This window comes from Pan troglodytes, chromosome 17, assembly GCF_028858775.2.
Source record: "Pan troglodytes isolate AG18354 chromosome 17, NHGRI_mPanTro3-v2.0_pri, whole genome shotgun sequence".
In the NCBI taxonomy this organism is placed as follows: Eukaryota; Metazoa; Chordata; class Mammalia; order Primates; family Hominidae; genus Pan; species Pan troglodytes.
The window spans coordinates 83,313,464-83,328,637 of record NC_072415.2 but is presented as its reverse complement, the minus strand read 5'-3'; the positions used below and the strand labels follow the sequence as shown (position 1 = coordinate 83,328,637).

General features: G+C 40.0%; 1 long non-coding RNA gene across 1 annotated transcript in view; it reads left to right on the top strand.

Moving 5' to 3' along the window:
- Positions 1-2,855, top strand: part of LOC134808628 (uncharacterized) — a 100,030-nt gene extending 97,175 nt beyond the window's left edge. Inside the window, exons 2-3 of the long non-coding RNA XR_010151997.1 lie at positions 1,619-1,770; positions 2,703-2,855. This is a non-coding gene — a long non-coding RNA (uncharacterized LOC134808628). The remainder of the gene's footprint in view (positions 1-1,618; positions 1,771-2,702) is intronic.
- Positions 2,856-15,174: the final 12,319 nt, after the last annotated feature.

Genomic DNA, 15,174 nt, shown 5'->3' with positions numbered 1-15,174 from the left:
TAATGGATAATCCAAATTATCCATTTTGTGGCAGAAGAAGCTGAGACAGATGATAAGTCCAAGATGTCACGTCTCATCAATGCCAGAGTTTCAATGAAAACAAGTTTGCTCATTTCCAACAACTACACTTTGGGGTCCCTTTCTCTTTAAAATGTGATTTTGAGTGATTGAAGCTTTTGGAATGATGAATGCCTAGGTGGTTGGGAAATGTGGTATAGTGAAATGATTCCCTGGATTTCAGCTTCAACCACATCTGTGGCAGCACCCGCATGAACATGGATTTAATTTCTTTTTCTTACTTAAAGAGATTGTTAAAAATCATGTTGCACTGTAAAAATATATCTCCCAGGGATTTCATAAATGAACCTAGCTAGCTAATTTTACACTCTTCAAAAATGTGAAAGGATTCGTAAGAGAAATAAATAATAGAAGGGAGTGTATGTGGGAGAGAGAGTCAATCCACTTTGTTCGGCTACCTCATTATAAGAAAAATGTTCAGTAATTATAAAACTTGAATATGCAATGACTAGGTGTCACAGGTCTTGCAGCTGTTCACAGGCCCTTTTCAGAGGTAAATATAGCACCATATATCTCCACACACAAAAAGGCTTGTCACCTGCCATTGGAAATGATGAACATAATACGCCCTGCTGCGTATTGAGGAACAAAGGACCTGCTCCTCCTTCCAGTGTGGTGTCAGGAAATGTCTCAGTGGAAGTTGTATAACATGACTCCCCTAAAATCTCTTTTAGGTTTGGTTTCTACTCCCGTGCTCTCGAAATGTCAGCCAACACTGCAAATGGCAGTCACCTATTCTGGTCACCACCTGCTGCTTCGGTGCAGAGATGGCTTGCTTGACTAAAGAACCAATTCTTATGCTTGGACTAAGGAATGTAAATGGCCAGGGATCATTTTAAAGGAAAGTGGCTACTTCTGCATAAATAATAAAGATGTGCTAGTGGAAGGGGTTGTGACCATGGAGATTTATTTGTCTATTTCAGTGCATGATACCATTAGCTTTGAATTTCCTTTCTGAATTTCTACCATGGCTAGATTCTGTAGCTAGCAAAGAAGACAAAAAGGAAAAATATATGTCAGATGTGTTTAATCTGGCTGCCAAATGCAGGTATCACATTCTATTGAAACATAGATTATTTCTGCTTGTTGAAGCAAATTTATTAATCTTGCTTTTTTTTTTTTTTCTTTTCCGAAATGAACTGGCATCGTCGCTTGTATTTTTCAGGAAACCTCTGTGGTAGCTTGTCTTTAGAGCGTGCTCATATTATTCCCACAATGATAGGTGAGGCCTGTTCCTCCAGGCCCTGAATCTAAGCTGGCTTGTTGACCAAGATAGTGGGACGTCTTGTTGTGCTGTCAAATTGTTTGTAACACAACTGATAAATGTTTTGGGGGATGGATACCCCATTCTCCGTGATGTGCTTATTTCACATTGCTTGCCTGTATCAAAACATTCCTTGTGTCCCATAAATATATACACCTACAATGTACCCACAAAAATTAAAAATTTAAGAAAATGGGAGAATGTGGCAGAAATTACACTGGGCTGACTGTGGACCCAGTCTCCAAGGTGATTGGCCACCTCTATTTTCTTTTTCAGGGAAAGCTCACTACAGGCAAATGCCATGGAAGGATCCCAACTGTACCAGCACAGTCATGCCATGAGGAAGTTCAAACTAGCCACATAGACAGATTATGGGGAAGCAGCTCATCCCCTGCGGTTCCAGCCATCTCTGCCAAGGTGCCAAATATGTGAGTGAAGAAACTATCTGGTGAAAATTGTATGTGTGTGTATATGTATATGTATATGTACAAATGTACATCAACTGACTTTATGTGTGAACTTGGCAAGGCCACAGCATCCGGATATTTGGTCAAACATTATTCTAGATGCTCCTTTGAATATACTTCTTAGACGCACTTAACATTTAGATCAGTAGACGACTGAGTAAAGCAGACTACCCTCTATAATATGGTGGGCCTCATCCAATCAGCTGAAGGCCCTAATAATAATAATATTAATAATAATAATAATAAAACTGACCTCTCCAGAGGAAGAAAGAATTCTACCAGCCTACCAGCAAATGGCCTTTAGACTTGAAGGAAAACTGTTTTCTGGGTTTCCAGCCTGCCAACTTGTTCTGCAGATTTTGGACTTGCTAGCCTCCACTATCATATGATCCGATTCCTTAATCTCTCTCTCTCTCTCTCTGTCTCAGAAATCAACCCCTGCCCCCAACACACACACACACACACACACACACACACACACACAATCATCCTTTGGTATCCGTGGGACGGGACTTCAGCATCTCTTGCGATTACCAAAATCTGCAGATAATCAAGTCCCTGACAGTTGGCCCTTCTTATCCAAGAGTTCCTCATGCAAGAATTCAAGCAACCATGGATCAAACATGCCCACGGTGGGTTGAATCCACAGGTGCAGAACCTACCAATATGGAGGGCAGACTGTATACATACACACATTCCATTGGCCCTGTTTCTCTGAAGAGCCCTGGCAACTACAGATTTAAGCACCTTGTAAGTCTCTGGAAATTATCCAAAGGGGCATACAACAAATGAAGAAACATTTATTCTAGAACATCACTAATGGTTGTAGGTAACAGCAAGAATCTCTGGCAATTTATCCACAACCTCCTTTCTTTTTCCCTCACCCCAAGCAGAGTTGACAGGAAGCTGTGTTCCAGACACGTGTAGCCAAAAACACAGGGCTCCCTCTTACCCCGGCTCCCAGGCTCCAGCTATAAAATCTCTGCAGGAGGGCAGGTCACCAGCATTTGTATCCTGCCAAATTCTGTGTTGCAGAAGCTCCTCAGGTAAGAGTGGCTGAAAGATTTTGGGCTCCCTTCCTCTAATCAGTTCACACTTTAGAGTGGAAGCATAGCAGGTCAAGAATACCGGCCTCCAATAGTCCTTGCTCCAGTTTGCTTGTATAGTACGGTTTTTTTCTTTCTTTCTTTCTTTCTTTTTTTTTTTTTTTTTTTTTGAGACTGAGTTTCCCTCTTGTTGCCCAGGCTGGAGTGCAATGGCGCGATTTCGGCTCACCGCAACCTCCGCCTCATGGGTTCAAGCAATTCTCCTGCCTCAGCCTCTCAAGCAGCTGGGATTACAGGCATGCGCCACCATGCCTGGCTAATTTTGTATTTTTAGTAGAAACGGGATTTCTCCATGTAGGTCAGACTGGTCTCAAACTCCCGACCTCAGGTGATCCATCCAATCCCAAAGTGCTGGGATTACAGGCGTGAGCCACCGCGCCCAGCCTTACAGTAGAGTTTCAATGCTGGGGAAGGCAAATTGAGGAGAACTGTTCATACCTGATGAGTGAGGCAAGAGAGAAGCCTGCAGGTACTGTCCCTGCCCCCAGCTCAGGAGCAGAGTTCTGAGGTTTTACATAGCCACAGTGGTAGCCTATAAACATTCCAAGATTCCTTGCTGACCTCAAAGGAACTGCCTTTACTTGAAAGAGAACACAGGAAGGTTCAAAGGCCATGGCCACAGTCATAAACAATGGATATTTTGATGTAAGCAATAAAATTGCTGGTTCCCCGAGAGCAACAAGCTAAACCATACAGCAGCTAGTTTTTTAACTGACAGAGCCTGGGATAGAGACCGCTCAGTGCCTTCTTGGTTGGAATAATCCTCAAAGACTGGACTTTAAGACTACCTGAGCAAAAATACCTGAATTTAATTGGATTCCCTTGTAGGACAATTTATACCTCTGGACGTTGCTGAAAACAATGGGACATCATTCTACAATTAGTGTAAGCTAACAGCGAGGTGTAATACCAATGGAGGAATAAGGATTAACACAGAGATGAGAGAAAGAGCCTTGCTCTAATCATTGTCATCTGAGGATGAAAATGTCCAAGCCTGCACCATCTGATGAACAATGACTGAGGCTGCACGCTGCAGAGAATACACATCACTCAAAGAGTCTTGCCAAGGCACTAAACAAATAAAGAAGCAAACAACAACAAACTAGAGGAAGGGGAATGGAAATTAGTAACCAGAATTGCTACAATATGTTATTGAAAGTGTCCAGTTTTTTTTAATTGTGGTTTACACACATCTACACACACACACACACACACACACACAGACACACACACAGGAATAAAGAAATGTATGACTCACATAGGAAATAAAAAGGTAGGCAACAGGAACTGCCTTTGAGAGTGCCCAGATGTCAGGCATGACAAACAGAAACTTTAAATCAGCTATTATAAATATGTTTGGCCAGGCATGGTGACTCACACCTGTAACCCCAGCACACTGGGAAGCAGAGGCAATGTGTTTACCAGTTATCTTAAATTTTAGACCTATCTATGGTTACCTCAGCGCATGTCACCTTGCACATGGGCAGTGGTTCCATGATGGTCTTACAGCAGAGGGCCACATCTACCTACTGCATATGGCCTCCAGCTCCCAGAGAAAGGCAGAATCAAAGCCCAGAGCTTTTACCTGCTCAGGCAAAAATACCTTGTTCTTCTCTGTCTATCACTGTACAATTTGTGATATGCATTGCCATGTACTGCTCAGCACTAACTAACATTCTAACCTCTATCCGGAGAGCCTGCATTTGATTTCAGGGAGTGCATGCATTAAATCAACTTTTCTCATGCCTACATGATAATATAAAATTTCCATGTTTTAATATTAGAAATCAATAAAGAATGTAGTGCAAATTTTGTCATTATTCACATTAAAAACACCCTGGGAGATGACTTTGTTTATTTAATCAAGAGGGAGTTCCGTTGGTGGTCAGCAGACTTACCAAACTGAAACTCTATTTGGACTCACCATTGAAGTATATGCTTGATGCAAAAAATAATTTCATAAAGCATTGTAAATACATTCTTTTTTTTTTTTTTTTGAGACAGAGTTTCACTCTGTCGTCCAGGCTGGAGTGCAGTGGCACTCCACAGTGCAGTGGCATTCACGGCTCACTGCAGCTTTGACTTCCAGGGCTCAAATAATCCCACCACTGAGGCCGCCTGAGTAATTGGGACTACAGGCATGCACCACCATGCCCAGCTAATTTTTTTTAATTTTATTTTTTGTACAGACGGGCTCTCACTAGGTTGCCCTGGCTACTCTGGAACTCCTGGCCTCAAGTAATCCTTCCACCTCTGCCTCCCAAAGTGCTGGGATTACAGACATGAGCCACTGCACTCAACCAAAAAATCTGTTTGTTTCCATCAGAGTCAAGTATTTTCAAATTATTTCCAAATTTCCTTAAATATTTGTAAAATTTATATAAAAATTTTTACAAAGTAAATTAATACTCAGGAGTAAACAAAATTTATTTTATTATTAACACTTATTTATATTATTTCCTACTTCTAGTTATGCTATTTCTCAACACATTTTTATTGTACTATTAGTTACGATGCCATTAAAACAAAGGATGTTAATTAAACATTAAAATGAAAAATGAATAAAACATGTCCTACATAAACCTTGTTCTTGAAGTAGTATATATCAATTGCAATTACTTTTGTAGCATTTATAGCAGTAAAAGTTATGATCATGCCCCCAAATTTGAAGATTTACATAAATCAATTCTGAAAAGCCAGTATTTACAAATTGTAATCAGTTGTTTCTGATTCCCAACTGTATTATCAGCTTAAGATTTTTGTAATTTTGTCCTATATAACTTCATTAAGCCACCAACTTTCCATTATATGCCTGTAAGAAAATGTGCACATGAATGTATTTGACCACTTGGAATTAGGGGCACATTTGAGATATTGCCGTGAACACACCTCAGCTGGATGCTCTGCAGTGACCCCCGCCCCTTAAACCTCCCAAGAAACAAGGGAAATGCAGGACTTGTTTGACAACTTACTATGTGCCAGGGAAAATTAAGCATTGTTTTTCTTCCTTCAGTTTTTAAAAGATACGTGCAAGATCATTTATTTTGTTTTAAATGAGAAACCCTATTATATATATTGATTTTGAAGAAAAAAAAATTCCCACTACCTGACTACTTTAATTTTTTTAACTTCAAAACAAAATACACTTTTGGTTTCTAATTAATAACGTTGCATTCTGTAATAGAAAATGAGTTAATGAATGAACCCATGAACTTCTTGACAGCGTGGTGTCTCAGCAATACATGTTATCTTCCCTAGGGCGGATGGAGCATGTATGATAAGGCCGTGATTGCCGGAGCACAATTCAACCAGTAAATTGTTTACTAATGGCAGACAGCAGCAGGAGCTAACTTTCTCTGTTAATCATAAGGTTTTCTTTCTACCGCGGTACTGTTGCAACATCAGAGTCACCATATAGTTCAATATAAACGCGGTTTCCAAAACGAAGTTTGCTTTACTTTCGATGACTAACTTTTTTATTAGACCCATGGATATGTAGACAAAGCCTAAGCTTTAGAGTAATTCAGATAAAAAGTTTAATGGTTTAAGCAGAAATCACTGTAATTTAGGGGAGAATTAGACTGCATGTTAAAAACCTAGAACAAGATGTGATCACTTTTTACTGCGGAAAACATACCACTGCAAGGTGAGTGGGAACAACCACATTTCACCTTCTGCTGTTAATTTCTATATTCCGATTTCCCTTTTGCAAAGAATGGGAAAACAAATTAGTTAAAATCTTCTGCTTAAAACTGATATTTCCGCCTGTAATTCCAGCACTCTGGGAGGCCGAGGCGGGCGGATCACGAGGTCAGGAGATCGAGACCATCCTGGCTAAAGCGGTGAAACCCCGTCTCTACTGAAAATACAAAAAATTAGCCTGGCGTGGTGGCGGGCGCCTGTAGTCCCAGCTGCTCCGGAAGCTGAGGCAGGAGAATGGCGTGAACCCGGGAGGCGGAGCTTGCAGTGAGCGGAAATGGAGACACTGCACTCCAGCATGGGCGACGGAGCAAGACTCCGTCTCAAAAAAAAAAAAAAAAGATATTTCCTCATGGAGTCTATGTCATTTTTATACGGAGAAATGGAAATATTCTTCCCTAACACCCAGCCATATACCTACATCTACATTTCCTAGAACTCAACAAAAGTCACATCTGATATAAAAATCCTTCCTTAGTCCTTGTCTATATCCACGTTGAAACTGTAAGAATTTCTCAAGGCCAGATTACATCAGAGAAATGCTATTTTGGAAAGTGAGGCTGAAAGTATGCCACTTTCTTTTGTTTAATTTCTTCAAATTTGTCCATTGAGGTTTTGTATCATTTTCATTTTCTTCTCCATATTTTTTTATTGTCTCCTGTTTTTTCCTTTTTTTCCCTTAAAAGGTTAATCGTTTTATCTTCATGTCCTTGTATACAACATCTGCCAGTAGTTCTTTTATCAGTAACTTCATTAGACTAACTATAAAGTATTTTAATGTTGTATAATCTCTCCATTGCTTTGCAATCATATAAATATTCCATAATTTCTGTTTGCATTACAGTCAGCTCTTCCTGGGCTCTCATTATGTGTGGTCACTAGTAAACATTGCGTGACATCTAGACTGCTTAATGGGTGCCACTTAAAGCCATGGTGTACTAGATTCTGACCCTGAGCCACCTTAGAGCTGTGACTGTGGCCATGCCCAATTTGCCCATCACCCAAACGTTGGCAGTTTGCTCTGTTCACGGAGGAAAGACTTCAGCAGTCACACACACTGCTACCACAGCCGTAGAGCCAGGCGACCGCTCATGCCAATGAGAGACAGAGGAACAGCAAGCACAACATGCTGGATGGGAACCAGCTGCCTCGCCTGCACTCTGTCCAGACAGCTCGGCCAAGAGACAAGCCTCTGTGGTCCCAGCTTGCCAGAAGCTGCTCAGAGGTGCCAGAAAATACAGTCTGGGTGCCTACAGGAGTGAAATTCCTGTGAGCAGATTCTGTCCAATGGAGGTCAGAGAACTAAACAAGCCAGGCAGATGAATTCTTCTTTCAGTCCCTGAGGAACTCTTCTGAGATGTAGTCACTTATATTTCATAGAACAAATATATATATATATATTTTGAGACAAGGTCTCACTTTGTACCCCAGGCTGGAGTGCCGTGGTGTGATCACAGCTCACTGAAGCCTCAACCTTCTGGACTCAAGTGATCCTCCCACCTCAGCCTTCCCAGTAGCCGGGACCACAGGTGTGCACTACCACACTGGGCTAATGTTTGTATTTTCTGTACAGACTGAGTCTGGCTATGTTGCCCAGGCTGGTCTTGAACTCCTGGGCTCAAGTGATCCACCCACCTTGGCTTCCCAAACTGCTGGGATTGCAGGTGAGAGCGCCCATGCCCAGCCAGAACAAATAATTCTTGAACAAGTCAGGGCACTTTGTCAGAATTGGCAGGAACACTGTTAACAATTATACTGTGACAGTAATATAAGTGAATTATCCCAGGCAAGCAAAAATACATGCTAAACCTATTCTTAATTTTCTCTGAGCAACTTCTATGAGACCACAGTGCCCCGTGTTTGCCCTCCCTTCCTCCTTCACTGCTTCTCCTTCTCCCTCACCCCTCCTTCCCTGACATTGCACTTCTCCGTGTGGGTGAGGATGGATTTTCCTCAGAGTCTTGGGCTCAGGCAGTTGGTACCAGGAGTGGATGGTCCTTCAGATTTGGTTTGGAGTTGATTATTGCTCATCAGTCTAAAGCCAATAAAACCCCCATAGCTGCTAGAAAGTGGGGTGATGATATCCCTGGAATGCTGAAACAAGCACCTGCTTCCAGAAGTTGGGAGAAGACCTCATGGAGACCCTGAGCCTACCCCCTAGCAGCTCCTTTTTGAGTTCAGTTGTCCAGTGCACCTAGGATACACCTGGTAAGGTACAAGGCTTGTTGCTGCTCTTCACACCTCCTGACAGTGAGGAAGACAGGCAGTGTTTGGTCACCTGTTGGAATCTCCCAATCATATATCAAACTTCGGAATTAGATTCTGCTCTGAGATGGTTGTCACTATTGAGTGGGGCCTCCCATGGGATCCGGACTGTCACGAGTTATCCTTACATTCAAGCCATTTGGCCTAATTGATCTTATGGCACTATAAATATTAGGACTGTAGATGTCCATGTGAAGATGGACTCCATATGAGGTTTCTGTTGGGTCCCAGTAGGCGACCCCACAAAGCAGATTCTCATTACAAAAGATTTTTCACCATTTAAAAAATTATTCCTGCCCCTCCTAGAGGCTGAGTGCCTGACCGTGATTCCAAGTGAGTGTGTAACTGGAGATACTGATTGTGAGCTGAATTTTATCAGATTCACCTGTTGATTCCTTTAAACAGTAGCAGCTTTCCGAACAAGAAAAAAACATGTAAGATCAGACCAAAGGAGTTCCAGAAATTACACTAAAAGGGACAAATGACCCAGGATGCATGGCCGCTCCCTCTGCTCTCTGAATGCCTCACTCTCTTCTGGACCACAAGAGGTTCTTTATGAGCAATTTACAGAGGTTCAAAGTCAATGACACCATGGTTTGAGCCAATTTCACATATTTGTTGGTGTGATACCTTGACACTATCTGGAAATGAACTACTGTATATCATAACCCCACTGAATGATTATCTCAAGAAACAATCTTGAAAAAAAAATTCTATTATTCGGTAGAGCTCTAAGCAGTACTCTTCTTTGTTCAAAGGGAGTGAGTAAGCACCTTAGGTAAGGACCCATATGGGATCTGGGAAGCTGGGAAGTGGCAAATGGCTTGGCTGTTTGTTCAGCAGCCTCTAGGAAACAGGACTGGAATACAAGTGATAAAGGGCCTTAGAAAATACTATGTGGGTGGATTTGTGAAAGTAGGGACAAATCTTGGATGCTCTGTGTCTCATGTTGTAATCCATCAGAGAACATCCATCATGGAGATGCTCAACAAACATGTATAAGTAGGACTTTTGCAATTGAGGTCAGCCAGATCCTGTCTGACTCTGAATGCTATGAATCCACAACAGAGTGGCACTGGAGGCAGAAATAGAGACTGTAGACCCGTGCAGCAGCATGGGACCCTCTCACCTAGCTAACCACAGCAGAGTACACTGACTGACACTTCGCTGTTGACGTGACGATATCTTTTGGAGAGATCTATCAACAACCTGGTGGCAAGTTGATTATACCGCAGAGGAAATTGTTGTTTATCCTTATTGAAATCAGCTCATACTCTGGATATAGGCTTTCCTTTCCTACCACAGTGCCTCTGCAATGCTTGATCTATTTGGCATGATATTTGATACATTTGCCTCAGAACCAGAAACCTATTTTGTGGCAAAGGGAGGAGAGAGAAAAATAAAGAGAAAAAGAGGTAATTAATGCAAATTTATTGATATTTATTTACTGATACTAATAATATCTTAGAAAGACATGATTGAATCTGTATCAATATCTTATATATGATATTCGATATTAAAAATATCAATAATTGCACAGGGTATCCAGTCCTTATTTGCTGAATTTGTAGCAGAAACCTACAAAAAGTTTACAAAGTAAAATAACAAGGGTTCTTAAAAATCACAATTTGATAGCAAGAATGCAAAGCTCCATGGAAGGACTGAAAAATAAAGTTGCAAAAATCCTGAAGAATGAAACCAAAGTACAGAGATGTCAAATAAAGGTGGACTTTTTCAGGCCAATGCAGGAGGTTTAACATATGACTAATAGAAGTTCCAAAAAAAAAAAGACAATTAAAAAAACCCAAAGAGAAAAAAATTATAAAAAAACAAAATTCCAAGTGCTAAAAGGCATATATATTAAGAAATTGCCTGTTGATAAATCTTATGGATGAAACTAGATCCATAGCAAGTTAATTGTAAAGTCTCAAAAGCTTGTTGTGGGCAAGCGACTCCAACAAGCTTCCAGAAAGAGGATTGTCCAAAGATTCAGCTGTGAAGAGATTTTACATATTGATCATAGTATTGAATATTGAATACTGAATATTGATCCAATCAAAATCATATTGTAGCATGATTAGAAAATTGAAGATGCCAGAAGGGTGTGTGTGTATGTGAGGCAACAGGGGTTGGAGAGAGAGAGACCTAAATACAAAATATCCTTAATCTGAAGTCAATAAAAAGTAGTAGTTTTTCTTTATACTTTTTGAGAATATTATCCAATAACACTTTCCTGAGGAATTTTTATCTTTCTATTACTACCTGGAAGACAACTTTAAAAGATAATACATAATAGTGAAAGTTGGACGTTTGTAATTAAAAGGATCAAAAACGTGTCTTGGTGCTGTCACTCACTCCTGTAATTCCAACATTTTGGGAGGCCAAGGTAGGTGGATTGCTTGAGGCCAGTAGCTCAAGACCAGCCTGGGAAAGATCCAATGTCTCTAAAACAACAACAGCAACAAACAAACAAAAAGAAAAAACAATGTGTTCTGAGCAAAGATAAATAACCTTAAAAATAAGGTGGAATCTTTAACAGTGCACTCAAAAATTAAATAATTAAATCCTTAAATCTGATAAAATGGAATGTGCATCATAGCTTGTTTCCATAAATACTATTGGAAGTAATGTTTTTAAGTTTGTAACAAGATTTATAGTTATTGAAGATGAATGTATTGGGATCACTGACATTTGAATAATTAGCATTTGAAATTTGCAGGTATTTATATTACAGATAAAATGGGTTTAAAACCAAGTAAAATCCTAAACAAGAAAAAAAGGCAGTGAATCTATTATAGGCGATAGGAAATCTCACTGAAAAGATAATTGTATTAGTCTGTTTTGTGTTGCTATAACAGAATAGGAGCCAAGAATACTCAGACTGGCTAATTTATAAGGAAAAGGAGTCTGTTTTATTCAAGGTTTTGCAGGCTGGGGATTTCGAGGGCATGATCTAGCTTCTAACGAGGGCTTTGCACTGCCTCAAAACATGGCAGAGAAGGTCAAAAGGGAAGGGACACATGGGTGGAGGCAAGATCTGGAGCGTCCCAGCTTTACAACAACACTCCTGCTTGGGAAATATCCATTCCCACAAGAACTAATCCTGTTTCACCACAGTGAAAATTAAACCTGGAAGTTTGAAGTTGCAGTGAGCTATGATTGCACCACTGCATTCCAGCCTGGGTGGCAGAGTGAGACCTCGTCGTTAAGAAAAAGAAAGAAGAAAGAAAGAACAAAACAAACAAACAAATAAACATATATAATAATCACACATCATTCATAGACAGGTGCTGTCAGTAATTCAAGGAAAGAAAAAAGACATAAGAAGTAAGATAGTATCTCCTTGAGACTACTAGGCTTTATTTCTAACTTCCTTCACAAAGAGTAGTCTCCACTTTTCACTTAACCGGTTGCCACACTATTGTATGACTGATGTTAAAGAGTAACACAATGATGCGACTCTGATGTCAAAGAGGGATGTGCCATTCATACTCTCTGCTTTGACGTCCATGGGTCATTATGTACCTATGTCCTGGTAAAGGACCTCACATTCAATTGATTTTATTTGGGTAAGAGTTTCCTACTTTCTTCCTCTTTTTATTATTTTTAAAGGTAATCTGAAATCTCAATAACGTAGTCAGGCAAATACAATATTTAAAAAGCATATGCATATATTTATCAAGTTCAATGAATAAGTAAAACTTTATTTTTAACATACAAAGATGCACAAATTTTGCTCCCACATTTCTTGATAATAAATAATGAATAGAGGAGACAAGGGATTCAAGAAAAACCGGCCCATCTAAGTGGAATTAGGAAAAAGTAAAAGAAAAAACCAAGGCCGGGCACGGTGGCTCATGCCTGTAATCCCAGCACTTTGGGAGGCCGAGGCGGGCGGATCACGAGCTCAGGAGATCCAGACCATCCTGGCTAACACGGCAAAAGCCGTCTCTACTAAAAATACAAATATTAGCCGAGCGTGGTGGCAGGCGCCTTCTAGTCCCAGCTACTCGGGAGGCTGAGGCAGGAGAATGGCGTGAACTCAGGAGGTGGAGCTTGCAGTGAGCCCAGATCGAGCCACTGCACTCCAGCCTGGGCGACAGAGCAAGACTCCGTCTCAAAAAAAAAAAAAAAAGAAAAAAAAAGAAAAAAAAAAGGAACACTAATATCCCTAACTTATAAAGGGGTCATAAAGAAGCAGCATTTACAGCTGATGAAAGCCGCATCATTTAGCTTAAAACGAAACTGATGGAGAGAATAAATCTGGTGATGACAATGACGAGTAGAGGGGTGGAGGTGCAGGGAGAGTGAGTCGAATCTGTCGACAGATCATGGGCTGGTGATGAAAAAAATAGTGAAAAAAACTCAGGAAATCGAGTTGGAGGCATTTATAACACGTGGAAAACAAAAACAGTTAGAAAAATAATGTGCGACTGGTAGGAGCAGAGCAAGTGTCAAATATTAGGACTGGAGACCTTTGCTTTTTATCAAAAATAATCTTTACTATTTTACTTTTAAAGCCATGTATGTATTATTACATCTACTGGTTATACACTCTAAGTCCATATATTTTAAGTATATGGGACAATTTTATTACTTTTTCTATCTCTTGCTGGTATAATTCTTAATGTTTCTGTCTACATATTGGAATCAAGTTCTAATATTTTGTTGTTTTTGTTTTGGATTTGATTCCATGCTATGGAATTTTGAATGTTAGGTAGCAAGTTACATATTAACTAGTTTATATGGAATAGAGCATTAACGAAATTAAAGTTCCCACATAAAATGCTTTTCTAAAAAAGTTTCTCTCCCTGACATTTACAAATATTTTTTTACTGTGAAACTGTATTATATTTTTAGAAGAATGTGTAAAATATGTATTGGTGCTTATTTATCAATATTTTAAAAATAAATGGTGGTGTAACCAGCAACCAAATTAAGCAATAAAGCATAGCTAGGGATTTGAATAAGCAATTCTATTTTATTGGCGTGTATTTGATTAGTGACGAGGTTAAGCACATTGTTCTTTATATAATTATTGAGCATTTGGACCTTCTCGTCTGATAAAGTCCTTGCACCTTATTCTACTCACGTGAATGCCTTTTTCCTATAAATCCTTGATTTATGTGTACATTCTATAATAGTTGATTATCAGTTATTTAAATATGGATAAATAATAATTTCTTTTCTTTTTCTTTTCTTTCTTCTTTTTTTTTTTTTTTGACAGGGGAGTAGGACAGAGTCTCACTCTGTTGCCAGGCTGGAGTGCAGTGGCGCGAGCTTGGCTCACCGCAACCTGCACCTCCCGGGTTCAAGCCATTCTCCTGCCTCAGCCTCCCGAGTAGCTGGGATTACAGGCACGCACCACCACGCCCAGCTAATTTTTTATTTTTAGTAGAGATGGGGTTTCACCATGTTGGCCAAGATGTTTTCGATCTGCTGACTTTGTGATCCGTCCGCCTTGGCCTCCCAAAGTGCTGAGATTACAGGCGTGAGCCACCACGCCGGCCAATAATAAATATTATAAATCATATATATGTTTGATTCTTTAACATTGAACTAACAGCCAGCACTACTATATAACTCAAGCCAGCATCAAGCTTATGGGGCACAGGTATGTTCTCCCTCTGGCACATTGCAGCCTAAGAACTCTCGACAACACTTCAGCACTGTGCTTGGAAGTCATGCTGAACTGTGAAATCACCAACTAAAAGTACAAAGTTGTGGAAATCCAGGGACGAAATATGCTGTGAAGAGGATATTTGTTGTGCTGCAGGCTGAGAGCTCAAACAGGAAGGCAGAGCATTCTCCAATTCAACCTCCACTTAGGACGTGGCATCAGAGGCCTCAAAGCCTTCACCGTTCTGCACATGTCCAGGATGATTGTGGAAGAGGCGCCGGTATTGTTTGGACTACAGATAAATTTTTGTAAGTAGGTTAAGTTCACAGATACTGAGTCCACAAATACTGAGGGTCACCTGCACTTTCATAAATGTAAAAGTGCACATTTGCCCTTCTGTGGGAGATCTGCAACTGAGTAGGAGCTATTTTCTGACTGCTGACATACATAAGTGAGACCAAGTGAAAAATTTTATATAGTAAATACAGTGATGTTAATAGGAGATTGTTGTAATGAATACAGGAGTAGAGAAGAAAGAACAAATTCTAAAATATGCTGTTATTGTTGTTTAATGTGATGAAATTATTATTATTAGACTTAATTTTCAGAGCATATTATTCTTATTTCCAGACTCAGGTGCACTTATTGTGTGAGGTTTTTTTTTTTTTTCTTTTC